The 13,772-nt window shown below is 18.0% G+C and overlaps 1 protein-coding gene across 1 annotated transcript in view; it reads left to right on the top strand.

The window, feature by feature from the left end:
- The window catches only part of LOC102680400 (glutathione S-transferase-like), a 32,022-nt gene that overhangs the window by 9,342 nt on the left and 8,908 nt on the right, over window positions 1–13,772 (top strand). The window lies entirely within an intron of this gene.

Here is a 13,772-nt window from a genome sequence, read left to right as displayed (position 1 = left end):
TAGACACATTTAAGTAAAGAAAGTTTTTAATGTAAAGAAAAATATAAATTGTTATAAATAATTTTATTGTTTCAAATTTTATAAAATTATATAATATATAATTATGAAGTAAATGAAAAAAAAATTATTATAAAAAATAGAATATTTAAAAATTATAATAAATATTTAAAAATTCACAATTATAATATTAAAAAAATTAATTTACAAATTAATTTTAAACTTTAATAGATGAATAATCATATGTCTAAAAATAGCAATTATCTGATTGATTTAATGAGAATTTAAGTGATTTATTGAGAATTGAATAATTTAAGAATTATTAATTAAAAACAATTATTTTTAAATATTATAAAAAAAATGATTATTATATAGTTATATCTATCTTTTTATATACAACTTTTTATACAATCTTTTTATACAATATAACACTTTATTAATGTTGATGATCACTATTTCGAATATAATATCTAAAAAAAATTTTATGTAATTGCACTTTCGTGAATTTGCTTAATTTTATATTATAAATTTTTTATATTATAGATATCTTAGCTATCTATTCAATATAATAAAAATAAGTAACTATGTATATATATATATTAACTTCGAATCTGCTAAGCTACTTTACAGAAAAGTGGATATGATTATACAATGACTAGTTTTACATTAAACAATTATTTCAAAAAATTTTCTTTAATTATTAATTTTTATTTAAAATATTTTTCAAGAAGATAAGTTTCATTACATCATCTTATAATATATGAGAATTTTGAATACATATGAAAGTAAAGTGATTTTAATAATTCGATTGATTTGTCAAGTAAAATTTTAATAATAAGATTTTTTTTTATTTTTAATTATATTAGACATGTTTCCAGAATAAATTCGACTTATAGTGCTACGTGACTTTGATGAAATACCATCGATAAAAATTCAATAAATTTCTATTTACTTTATTGTTAAGCTGACTATAATTCTATCAATTTCTTTCAACTCAAAAGGATTTCTATATAATTGCCATTACACTTTATCATATTATTTAATTGAAGATTATAAGCTACTTCTGGACAATCGTATTAATTAAGATAATTTGATGCAATTGATTGGCAATAACACTGTTTCAATTATTGAATTACTCGTTACAAAGTATTGTATCCGAATTTTGCGAAATGAAATTATAATATAATTGGAAATACAAATAAAAAAATATACATGTATATGTAATAATATATAACGATTATTATTGATATAAAATAAATATGAAAATAAATATTAATATTAATAATGTTCATTCGAAGAATAAATAGTAGAGTAATATAAAATGTAGAAGAAATTTTTTAATTACTTGTAATTATTTTATTTTCTAATAAAACCCTAATAATTGAAATTAATGTCTAAATTTGATTAATAAATTCTTTGTAGTGTAATAAATTACTATTTAGAAATTATTTTCATTGATTTAAAAAATATTTTTTAATAATTTATAGTAATATAATTTTTGTTTTGTTAATAATAAAAATAGTAAAATTACAATTTTTTTATATATTTTATATTAATCTATATAATAATTATTTATAATATGATATAAAATATAATAATAAATTTTACATGTTTATATTATCATTTTACATATTCATATTATTCTTATCGGACATATGTCACCTCTGATGTGATAATTGTATTTTTATCATATTGAATGTCATGTCAAAATTGCTAAATATATATACATATATATGAAATTGCATAATTGTCAAATGTACAAATATTTGTTTTTTCATTTTATAGTAAAATTATTTTAATTTAAGTATATTTGCTTAACTAATTATACAGTGAATAATGAAAATTGTTAAAATTTTTATGTAAAAAATGTATTTTTATATTAAACAATATAATCAATACAATACAATACAATACAATACAATACATCAACAATATATATTAAACAATATATCTATATTCATGCGATTCCTAAATAAAGTTAATAGCAAATTATTTTCAAAGCACTAATGTTCAATAACAGTTAAAATATCAATAAATTTATATATAATACAAATGTCTAATAAAAAGTAAATTGTATTTACAGAACTAAAACTTTTTGTATTAAAAATATTTTGTATTAAAGATTAGTGATAATATTATTTAATACTTCTGTTCTCATATTTATATTGATATTTTTGATTTAGCAATCATTATTCATTTTTTTATCAATTGTGAAAATGATAAATGATAATGTCGCATTCGTTAGATAAAAATAATATTTATATTAAATTATGATTTGTTTTTTTAAAAAAAATCTAAATAGAATATATGCAATATACAAAGCTTTTCTTTTATAATTTTTTATGTTTTAATCATTTATTATACCGCGATATCAGTTTTTCTATTGTATTGTAAAATTATTGTCTAAATTACGATAATCATTTTTGTATCGCTTTGAATTCATTCATTAGAGTTTTAAGAAATCTTTTTCTATAATCCTAAAATGAAAAAATACATTTTTACAAAAGTCTGGATTACATGGAATGTGTTGCCATCTTCACTTGAATTTTTTCTAAAAAAAGCAAATTACCCTGATTTTCAATTTGGATATTATTTCCAATGACATGTTTTATAATTGATAAAAAATGAAAAATGATTGAAAAATTGAAAATATAAATTGAAAATATAAAATATCAGATTATTATATTTAATATTAAGTATAGTATATAATGTTAAGTATTTAATCATTAATCAAAAGTAATATCATTTAATCAAAAGTATTTAGGCATCAAATTTCATTGAAATACTTTTAATTTATTTTTTGATTTATCCTTGTATAAAATATGAAAAAAAATATTTTATACTTGATAATAAAAATAAAAATTAGTAAAATATATATATTTGAAAGCATTTAAAAAAATATAAAATTAAAACTTCAAAATTCTTTTCAAAAATTAATTTGCAAGAATTTGCAAGAATCTTTTACACATAATCTGGAAAATTGATAGCAAGTGTTTTCATTATTAAGAAATAATCATATAATTTTTATTTTTTCATTCCATAGTAATTCTATAATAGTAGTGATTGTTTTTTCAAGAATCTTAATGACTAAAAAGAAATTAAAAAAAATTTTATTTTATCAAAAAAATTTATAATTATTTCGAAAAATTATATATCATATATTTATTGATTATTAACAATAAGTTGTTAATAATTGTAATTATAAAATTGATTTTCGATTAAGATAATTCAATTAATATTTGTTTCTGGATTAATTTCTGATATCATCTTAATTTTTGTGAAATTTAAAAAAAACATTATCAATAACAACATTATCACAAAATTTATAGACAAAAATCAAATAGATTGATATAAAGTTTATAATTAATATCATTTCTGACAAAAATTTTATTTTTTCGAGAAAATAACAATAAAAAAACATTATTTTATTGTTGATTGTTGTTAATTAAATAAATAATTAATGTAATATTTCCTTTCCTGGATTAATTTTTCTTATATTCTATTTTTGTTATATTTTCTGTTATATTCTAAATTTTATTATTTCTATTATCTTTTAAAACACATCTTTTAAAATAATAATTTTTTATGAAATTTGTAAAAATATATGTATTTTTAATTAAATTAATAAATTAGATAAAGCAATTGAGTATTAATAATATCTATATCCTATTATTTATTTTAGGAAATCTAAATAATGTAATTAATCATATAAATAATATTGTTTAGCATTTTAAAAACTTTAATATTCAAGATGATCAAGAAACTACATGTTATATTTTAATTTAATCATATTAGGATAGAGTAGAATAAGATTTTCATTCTGAATAAGTAAATTTCTGATATCAAGCATCTAATCTGAAGAAATCTCTATGAAATCTCTATCTCTAGAATACATATTGGAATCAGTTGTTCGTAGAAATATATTTGTAGATAATTATATCATCTAAGACATTTACATTTGTCAATATAGAATATATTTTAATAATTCTATAGTAATTTTACACGAAAAAATAAGTCGAAAAAAATAAAAATAAAATTTTTTAAGAATAAAATTCGATGTTTTATTTTCAAATAAAATAAGTTCGAAAAATTTCCAACTAAAACTAAAATTGATTATTTTCGATTACATACAAATATATTATCAATAGTAATTAAATATATACATATGAAAATAAGCAAAAAAGTAGAATAAATTTTTATCATTTAAGTTCCTTTAAAGTTTTTCTTTAAAAAGAAAAATTGAACATATATAATCAAAGAGCTATGTAATCAGCATAATATATCTTTTTTGTAAAAGAAACTTATCTTTCTCAAAAATAAATTACAACCCATCCAGTTTTTATAATTCATTCGCAAGATTTCACTGAAATTATCTTTAAAATCAATTCTGTGATAGCTATCAACATTGTAACTTTGTAATTCAACTAAATTTTGTAATGCATTTTAAACAGAATTTTTTTTTTGTTTTTTTTGTGTAATTATCTTTAATATGAATGAAATTTTCACGGAAGGAAATTATTTTAAATAAGAAAGAAGAAAAAGTTTTTATTTGCTGTTTCTTATTCTGACGTTTTCTAAGAACGTTGATTGGTGTCTGGTCATAAAATCATGGATAAAAATATTAAATCCCTTATAGTTGCATAGCTTTCATCATCGCCTAGCAACGTCAGTCGTCTTTGAAATAGTAATCTAGTTACCAAGACTTCGATCTTCGATTGCTTAATGTGATATCGAATACGAAACGATGTCTTACAATTCATCAAATAATTTTTCATCGTAGTCTGAGTAATTTCAAATATTGATGGAGAAAAATATAATTTTTCCATTCCATTCTATTTATTGACAAACGACAAATGAATATCGTGATTAAAAATTGAATATTATTGCTATATATATATTGAGATACTGAAATTAAAATTATTTTTAATTATTGTCATTTACAACATAAAAATTTCTTATTTCTATTAAAAATATTACGTTCTTAATAAAAATGTAATTATTCTTGATTAATTGAAATTTCCATCAATCAAGATTTTAATTATTTCAATTATTAGAAGTTATAAATAAACTGTAGATTTTTATATAAATATATATTATATAAAAATGTTTTACATATTTTATAGTGAACAACATAAATAAATGTTATACATTTTTATTCTGATATTAATTTTATTTATATGATGATGAATTTAAATATAAGAAAATTTAATTATATTCTAAGTAAAATTAATAAGTATATTAATTCTTAATTTTAATGAAAGTCTGACTATATACAGAATATAATAGATTACATATAATTATTTTTTCGATGAATATTTTTTTAAAAGATTTATTTTTACACATTAGTCCAAATTGAAAAATTCACATTCATGATCAATATTAATCGGCAAGATTCATGCAAAGAAGCGTTTCATTTGCCATAATCCGATCTGTTTACTGGAAACTTAATTTCGATTAGTAATAATAGAGAGGTATCACAAACAGATTAGATGTTTCATACCTCGAGATTCGTTATAATTAATCGGATTAATTTTATTTTCTCTAGGAATAATTCATAATAATAATAGATTTTTAATGATTTGATGTTTGCAAAAATTAAAGAAAATGTAAATGAATATTTTTTTAAATCAACTTTTTTAAATTAGATTTTTTGAAATTTTTTTTTTATCCCTTAGGCCGAAATGTTTAAAAGATTATGGGATCTAATGTTTTTAGAAAAATGAAAAATATGGAATAGAATAAGAATTTTAGATGATTTTTGCAAAAAATAAGTTATGTATATGTATATATTATAATTGAAATTTATAGATTTTATTTTTATTTATTTATTTTTTTTTTTAAAAGAAGAAGATATTAGATAAGAATTTAAAAATTGAATTAAAGAATATTAAAAAGTGAAAAAAAGAATTTCAGATGATTTTTTAATAAATATGATAATATATCATAATTGAAATACATTTGAATATTATTGTGTCTTTCTTTTTAGATTTTTTTTTTCTAATTTCTTAGAAATGTTACAAAGTTGTTACAAAATTTTATAAAGAATATATGAATTTCGGATAATCTTTAAAAAATATAATGTTTATTTATTATATTATAATTTGAATGCATTATATATAATGGAATATTGTTATATATAAGGAATTTTGTTATTTTAAAAAACTTAGAATGAACCTGTAATTATAATAGTAATTATTACTAATATAAATTAATTATGAATTTAAAGTTTTAATTTGTAATTAAAATACAAAACTTTTAAATTTTTATTAATTAACAATATAAAATATGATTTTCCAATATATGTAAATATTATTATTCATTATTTTCTGTTTTGATCTGTCCATTCATTATCAATTAATGTTCATTATTATTATTAATGTAAAATTATTTAAAGAAATCTTTTCTTCTTCTATTGTTTTTAGAAATTATTATAAAATAACATATTATTATCAAAGCTTATTATCTTACGTGATCTATCTTATATTTATAAGAAACAAGACCATTAAATAAATAGAATTTGAAATTCTATCTCTTAAATGGATGTTAATTTCTCAGTTATTATTATATATTATATATTATATATTATATATTATATATTATTTCCTTCGTAACAAGTTATTTAAAACTTAATTGTTTACTTTGTGATATCAATTCTATTGTAAATTACTATTTTTACTAACTTTGATTCTGTCGGTGAAAATCTAATTTATGAAAATAATTTTATTTTTTATTTCATTTTATCATGATCATCAATTTATCATGTATAAAATTTAATTTTAATATTGAGTATTGTTAAAAATAAATCATTAAAGATTTATTTATTAATAATGGAAGAGAAGAAATTTATTCAATTTAAAATCTAATAAATAAGAATTATTATAAATAAATAACTTAGTGCTAGCATAAAAAATATAATAAAATAATAATACATAAAATAAAATTAAAAAAATATTTATATCTAAGAATTAGAGTAATCACATCATGAAGAATTAATAGCTAACTTTATAGAATAAAGAATAAAGAGATCTAAATCATATTATAATATAATCATTATAATAATTAGATATATATAATTAATATATATAATAAGATATATATAATAATTAGATATATATATCACATTATAATAATTAGAAAAGAAAAGAGAAAAATACTAAACGTACGTATAATAGCTTTGCATCTTGTGTAAAATAAATATGATACAAAATCAATATTTTTGTGTGCACAAGTAATTGTAAGTAAAATATTGTAATTATAATATTTCTAGGAATTATTAAGAACAAAAAAGAAATAAAAAGGTGAAAATTTTAATATCAAAAGAAAATATCAACATTTTTTTATAATTTCTCAGCTAAAAGTTTAAAATCACTTTTCCACTTTGTCTATATACATCGAGTTTAGTGCTAATTTTTATTGTTAATTTGAATTTTATTGATAATATTAATATCAATTTTAATCTGTTTTTTTTTTAATTTCTCGAATTCTAAATAATATTCTTAATAATTCCAAACATTTGATCGATGATGTATTTCTTTTCACAAAAATCTCCATTTTCTCTAATAAAATAAAATACATATCTACTATTGTATGAAGATTTACCATTGCATCAATATCTCTTTCTCGATATTCCAGAGAAATCATCTTCTATTTTATTCGTATTTCGACTTCTGATCATCTTTACTTTTTCATTATTTGCATTATTTTTTTAACTCGATTTATAATCGTGCACTGAATTTAGAAAATAACCATAAAACCGATAAAACACGGAAATCGGATATGGCAAAGTTAATTTCGGCTATCAGTGAGCACCAGACAATGACGATTTCCGACTTATCTGCTCGCGCACATATTGCTATTTCGATAATACTCTCTTTTGCATGCACGTAAACACGCAACCTCCTCGTTACCCTCAAAACTGACCGGTCAGAGATCTATGAATGAGATTAAAATCCGATGATTATGGTTACGAAAGCGGCTTACGAGTATGTGAATTACGAGCTAGTTTCAAATAATGCAATCAAAGATTATAGATGATTCTATTAAGATATTTATCTATAAAGAATATTTTTTATTTTCAATTAAGAATGATTTCTTTCAAAAGAAGAAATTTATTCATTTTAGCAAAATACTTAAGCTAACTTATCAGAATTTAATAAAGAAAATCCTTCATTTTATTGTCACTTTTTAATATGAATCGAGAATAAATAAATCATTTTAAATCCGGCATTATAAAGTATAATTATCCTATAAATAACAATTCGATATTGAAAAACTTACTTTAATATGTTCGAAATATGTATATATGTGCAATATATATGTCATGGAGATTTCTTATTTTATTCTGACAATTGACGTGTATTGACGTGTACAGTGAATTTTTCTAAGAAATATGAAAGATGAAAAAATTTTTCCATGTATTTAATTTTTCTTTCGAATACATATTCTTCATACAAGTGTTGTTATCTGTATTTTAAATTTCGATGCATTTTTCGCCATTTTATAACCATTTTTTGTATTTATTTGAAATTAATATCTGCCATCGGAAATTTCCTTCGATTTTCTCGAATATCTTAATAGATAATTTAAAAAATCAAATGTGTATAAATTGCAACAACTTATTTAATACACAAAAATTACTAAATCATACAAGAGCTGAAAATCATAACAATATAAATTGAATATAAAATGAAATTATTTTGAGAAATTCATATTGATATTTAAGAAAAAATTTTTTTTCTTCGTTATATTTTTATATTTAGTAGAAAATATTTTATATTAATGATTGGCTTCTTGATTGATAATTAATTTGCAATTAATATATAGAAATAATTTGTATTATTTAACTTAATTAGTTAACTTAAAATAATATGAATTTTGAATCAATAATTCTATTATTGATTGGATTTATATCATTATTCTTAATTCTCCATATAAATTGTAACTTTCGATATTATTTTTTATCAAACAAGCAATTAACATTAAATAATAAAAATAAAAAAAAAAACTTTTTAAAAGCAGAAATAATATCCTCTAATTTTCTATTTCTTTTTCTTTTCTTTTTTTTCCTTTTTTTTTTAATTATATTATCAAAGATTTATGTATTCTGAAAAATTTTATCAATAATTTTATTGGCTGTGTTTAATGATAAATTATTGGTTTACGAATGATAGATTTATAATTTTATTATCATTCGTTTGTCATAAACAGAAATTCTCAAGTATTTTTGGAATATATTTTAATTGGAACTCGAATATTTTTTTCATTTTTTGTTAATAACTTTTCTTTAATAAGGATTTGTTCCTCTTTTATGCAACAATAAAAGTTTCTTTTAAGATTAAGTTTTGGATATTATATTTGTTTTCATGCATATCGTTAATAAACTAAATTTTCAAAATCAATATTCCAAAAATTGTCATCAAGATAAACATCTACATTATTTAGATTTTTAATTATTTATTTAGATTTAATTATTTTATTTAGATTATTAAGATTTACATACATCTAAATTATTATTATTTTAAAAGAATAAAGTAAAAATTGTTTTTAAATATTTTTTATAAAATATTTTTATGTAATAATTATGTTAGTAATAATATTCATTATAAATAATAAATATAACTTTTTTAGATTATCAAAGAAAAAATAAAAATTACTGATAATGAATGAAATGTACACATGTCACACGACAATAAAATTGTACTTTTTTTGCAAATCATTTCGACAATAAAACAGATTAGATTAGACTTTATAAAATGTAAATTTTTTTTTAGATATTACCAGTGTCAACAATCATCATTCAATATCTCTATTCTGATAAAATATGGGTTACAAAATTAACAAGTTTCAAATCATAAAACAATATGTGAGTATAATTGATTTCCTAATATATTTCAATGTTCTATATTTAACGTGTCGCATATTGATTAAATACAAAATGAGAATCAATAATCGACAAAGACGCACAACTATTCGTTTTCCACGGGAAATCGAATAATACTTTCCAATTGAATAGTAAAAACAGAAACAATAAAAGTCGCATTGGATAGTGCAATAATGGCACAATCGATAACGATTGTCACAGTTAAATTAATATCAATTCTTCTCCATTTAATCTCTTTATTTCTTTCGAATTTTCTATAGAATTTTTTTCGATTGTAAGAAGCGATATAAAAATGAAAAATAGAAATGAAAAAAGAAAAAGAAAATTTGATGAAAAAATCAATTTAACATTATAATATTATAAAAAACGAATAGCGATACTAATCTCCTTTCGTTTTCTTTTTGTTTTCTCTTCTTTTTACCTTTTATTATTAATTTTCGCGGAATTTTGAATTTCTCTATCAAAGAATATAATTATTTATTAAATAAAATGCGACAATCATAATAGAGATATTAATTTTTATTTTAAGATATTAATACGTGATAATTAATTTTGTGTCATAAAAAACATTTTGTCAAATACTAAATTATGTGATATATAGAATGAGAAAAGAAGAAAAAGAAAAAGAAATTTTTTCGCATAATATATTTTTTTTTAATATTTAGATAAGAGAAAGAAAGAAAACTTAAAATAATATTTCAATACATTTTATCGCTATTTATCGCAATTTATACAGAAGTTGAAGAATGTTATCGTTTCGATTGTCGACATCATTTTATTGGGTTAGAAAAATTCGCATTAAATATTTGAACAAATATTTCTGTCAAATCATTATAAAAAAAGTTAGAAAGTATTTAAAGCAGATGAAAATTTAAAAAATGATACTAGTAATTAAAATAAACTCAAAAATTGATATATAAAAATCTTGGAGTTTGTATTATTATATTATTTGAAGTTTAATATTAATATTATTTTTCAAATTATATTTTATAGTTATAATTTAACTTTACATTATATGAAAATCAGATAGTCCTCTTTCTATTTCGTTTTATTTAATACAAAAAAAAAAAATTATTTAAATGTGCTTGATAAACAAGTTAATGAATTTTAATAAATATATTAATTTTTGTATTTCTTTTAATCTCTAAAATCATCCTTTAAATTTCCTATCAAGTTTATTTTTAACTATCGATTATCAAAATATTATCGATAAATTATCGATAGTTTTTAATATAATTATTAAAATTTAATTATATCATTAAAATATCGCGTACAAATAGAATTTTTATTTTTATTTTTTATATTTTTATCTTCAAAGTTATTATTAAAGTAAAAAAATAATATATTGAAAATAAAAATAAATAAAATTGAAATTATATTGAAATTATATTATATTATTTCAGCCATTTGTATTTTATGTCATTAATATATAAGGATATTTTAAATATATTAAAAATTCGATAAAATATTATTAATTTATAGATAATCATTATATAATATCATATATATAATATATAATAAATATATAATAATATTTCTAATAATAACTTTGAATAAAAAAAAATAAAAATTTTAATTATTTTTATCTGTTATTATTTTAACATATAATATTATCAATATATCGAATTATCAATAACATATTATTAATATTATTGATATTTATAATGATATCAATAATATCTTTGAATATAAATATTTGTATCAAATTTGAAGAAATCATAAAATACTATTTTTAATAATAAATAAATAATTCTATTTATTTTGAAGAATTTTGTAAATGAAATATTTTGACGTAATATGTTTTTAAAATTATTTAAAAATAAATATGTATTTGAAAATAATATTTTATTTGAAAAATAAAATTAATTTCAATTGTAATATTTATTTTAAATATTACTGCTTAAGAAATAATGATACAAATTCAATACATTTATAAATACAAATAATTTTTTATTATGTACTATGTACTGAAAATCATGATAAATTGATTGAATAATTTTTCTAAAATAATTTTTCTATTTTAAAATATTTTAAAAAAAATTTACACTTTAATTTCTTTTAATATCTCGACAATAGAAATTCTTAAATTTTAGATCAAAGAATAAATCGAATCATATCAATCCATCGTATTATTATGATCAATATATATATGACCAATATTTTAAGAAAAATTAAAATTATTTTTTTAGAAATTTATTTTTTTGTTAGATTATTAGAATAAAATATTTTAATTTGTTATTCAAATTTTTAAAATGAAAATATTTGAATTACCGAAATTTTACATTTTATTTAAAATATCATTTTATTTAAGATATTAAATATTATTATTAAATAGTATGTGAAATATTTATTTTGCCAAAAATTACATGAGACTGACTCGAAGCGACGTAAAAGAAAAGGGATCACGTAGGAGGAAAAGGAGGATTAGATAGAATGAAAAATCTTTTGAAAGAGTGAAAAGCTCATAATCACCGAGTTGCTCGAAATTTTTTGTTTTTAATGCTCGATTGTTTCAGGAGATACAAGTTGCGAAATGTCGAGGTAATTGTCCGGCATTTTTAAGAATATACTATCTTATTTACAAGATTGAGCCACGTGAATTTTATGATATATTTTCGTTGCAAATTTGTTAATCAAATTTTTTGATACGTTTATATATTGTGGATCATAAACAAGTAAAGTGAGGAATATTCTATAACTTGAAATAAAATATAAAATAAAAATTTTATAATTGCATTGAATATTTTGTTTTCCTGAAAAATATCTAAGGAATAAAACACTTTTTAAAACATTAATAATTTTTTAAATTGAATTAAAATTGAATAACTTTAAAATTAAACCAAATGACTTGAATTTTTTGAAATATTAAAAAAATTAATTTATTAAATATTATAATATATTTTTAGAAGATTTTTTAAAAATTGCTATTGGAATTGTAAAAAAATAAATAAAAATAATTTTTTAATTATTAATACTTTTTAATTTTTTTAATTTGAATTTATAATAAAGATTTAGAGCTTTTCTAAATCTAAATAAATTATATAAATGCACAAAGTTCGAATTAAAATTAATTGATGCATAAAAAAAAAACTAAGTAAGAATCGAAAAATATATAAATTTTCAAATCTATAAATTTTAGAATGTTTATCGTAAAAAAATTTGAATTTGAATATTTTTGATTTTACAGTAGCAGAATTGATTCTGAAATTTTATACATGTATATTATTTATTTATATCTATCTGTAATTATTTACATCTATAAAAAATATATTTTAAATCTTCATTTAGTTTAGATAAAAAATCGTGATGTTTATTTTTTTTCTTTACAATTTCGATTAATTCGAGCAATTTTTAGAAAATATTTTACATTATTTACTAAATTAATTTTTCTAACATCTCAAATAAATTAAATCATTATTTAATTTTAAAAAAATTATTCCATTTTTTAGCATACAAATATTTTTATTCTTTACTATATTTAAAAATTAATTAATATTATATATTAATAATTGAATATTACATATTCAAATTATTAATATTCATTTTTGTACAATGTCGTTTTTATTTAAAATTTGCAATAATTAATTATTAAAAATTATCAAAAGAATTCAATCATTTATAATTTTTTCTTATGATGATATCATTAAAAATGTTTTTAATAAAATTTCAGATTAATGAAAATGTTATTACATTTTTCTTTTAAGTTTTTCATTCTCATATCATTTTGGACAAATTGAAAAATCATTTCAATAAAAAATTTTTCTTCGTTATGTGCAGTATATTACAGATTTGTTTTAAAAAAATAAACAAAAAGAATCGATTAGCTCAAATAGAAACTTTATCCAATGTTTCATTTTTAATTTTCATATCCTATTTTCGTTGCATTATTTCAAAT

Source organism: Apis dorsata, unplaced genomic scaffold, assembly GCF_000469605.1.
Source record: "Apis dorsata unplaced genomic scaffold, Apis dorsata 1.3 scaffold_427, whole genome shotgun sequence".
NCBI classification, from domain to species: domain Eukaryota; kingdom Metazoa; phylum Arthropoda; class Insecta; order Hymenoptera; family Apidae; genus Apis; species Apis dorsata.
Note: the sequence above shows the minus strand (reverse complement) of the source record. Positions and strands in the feature narration are given on the sequence as shown.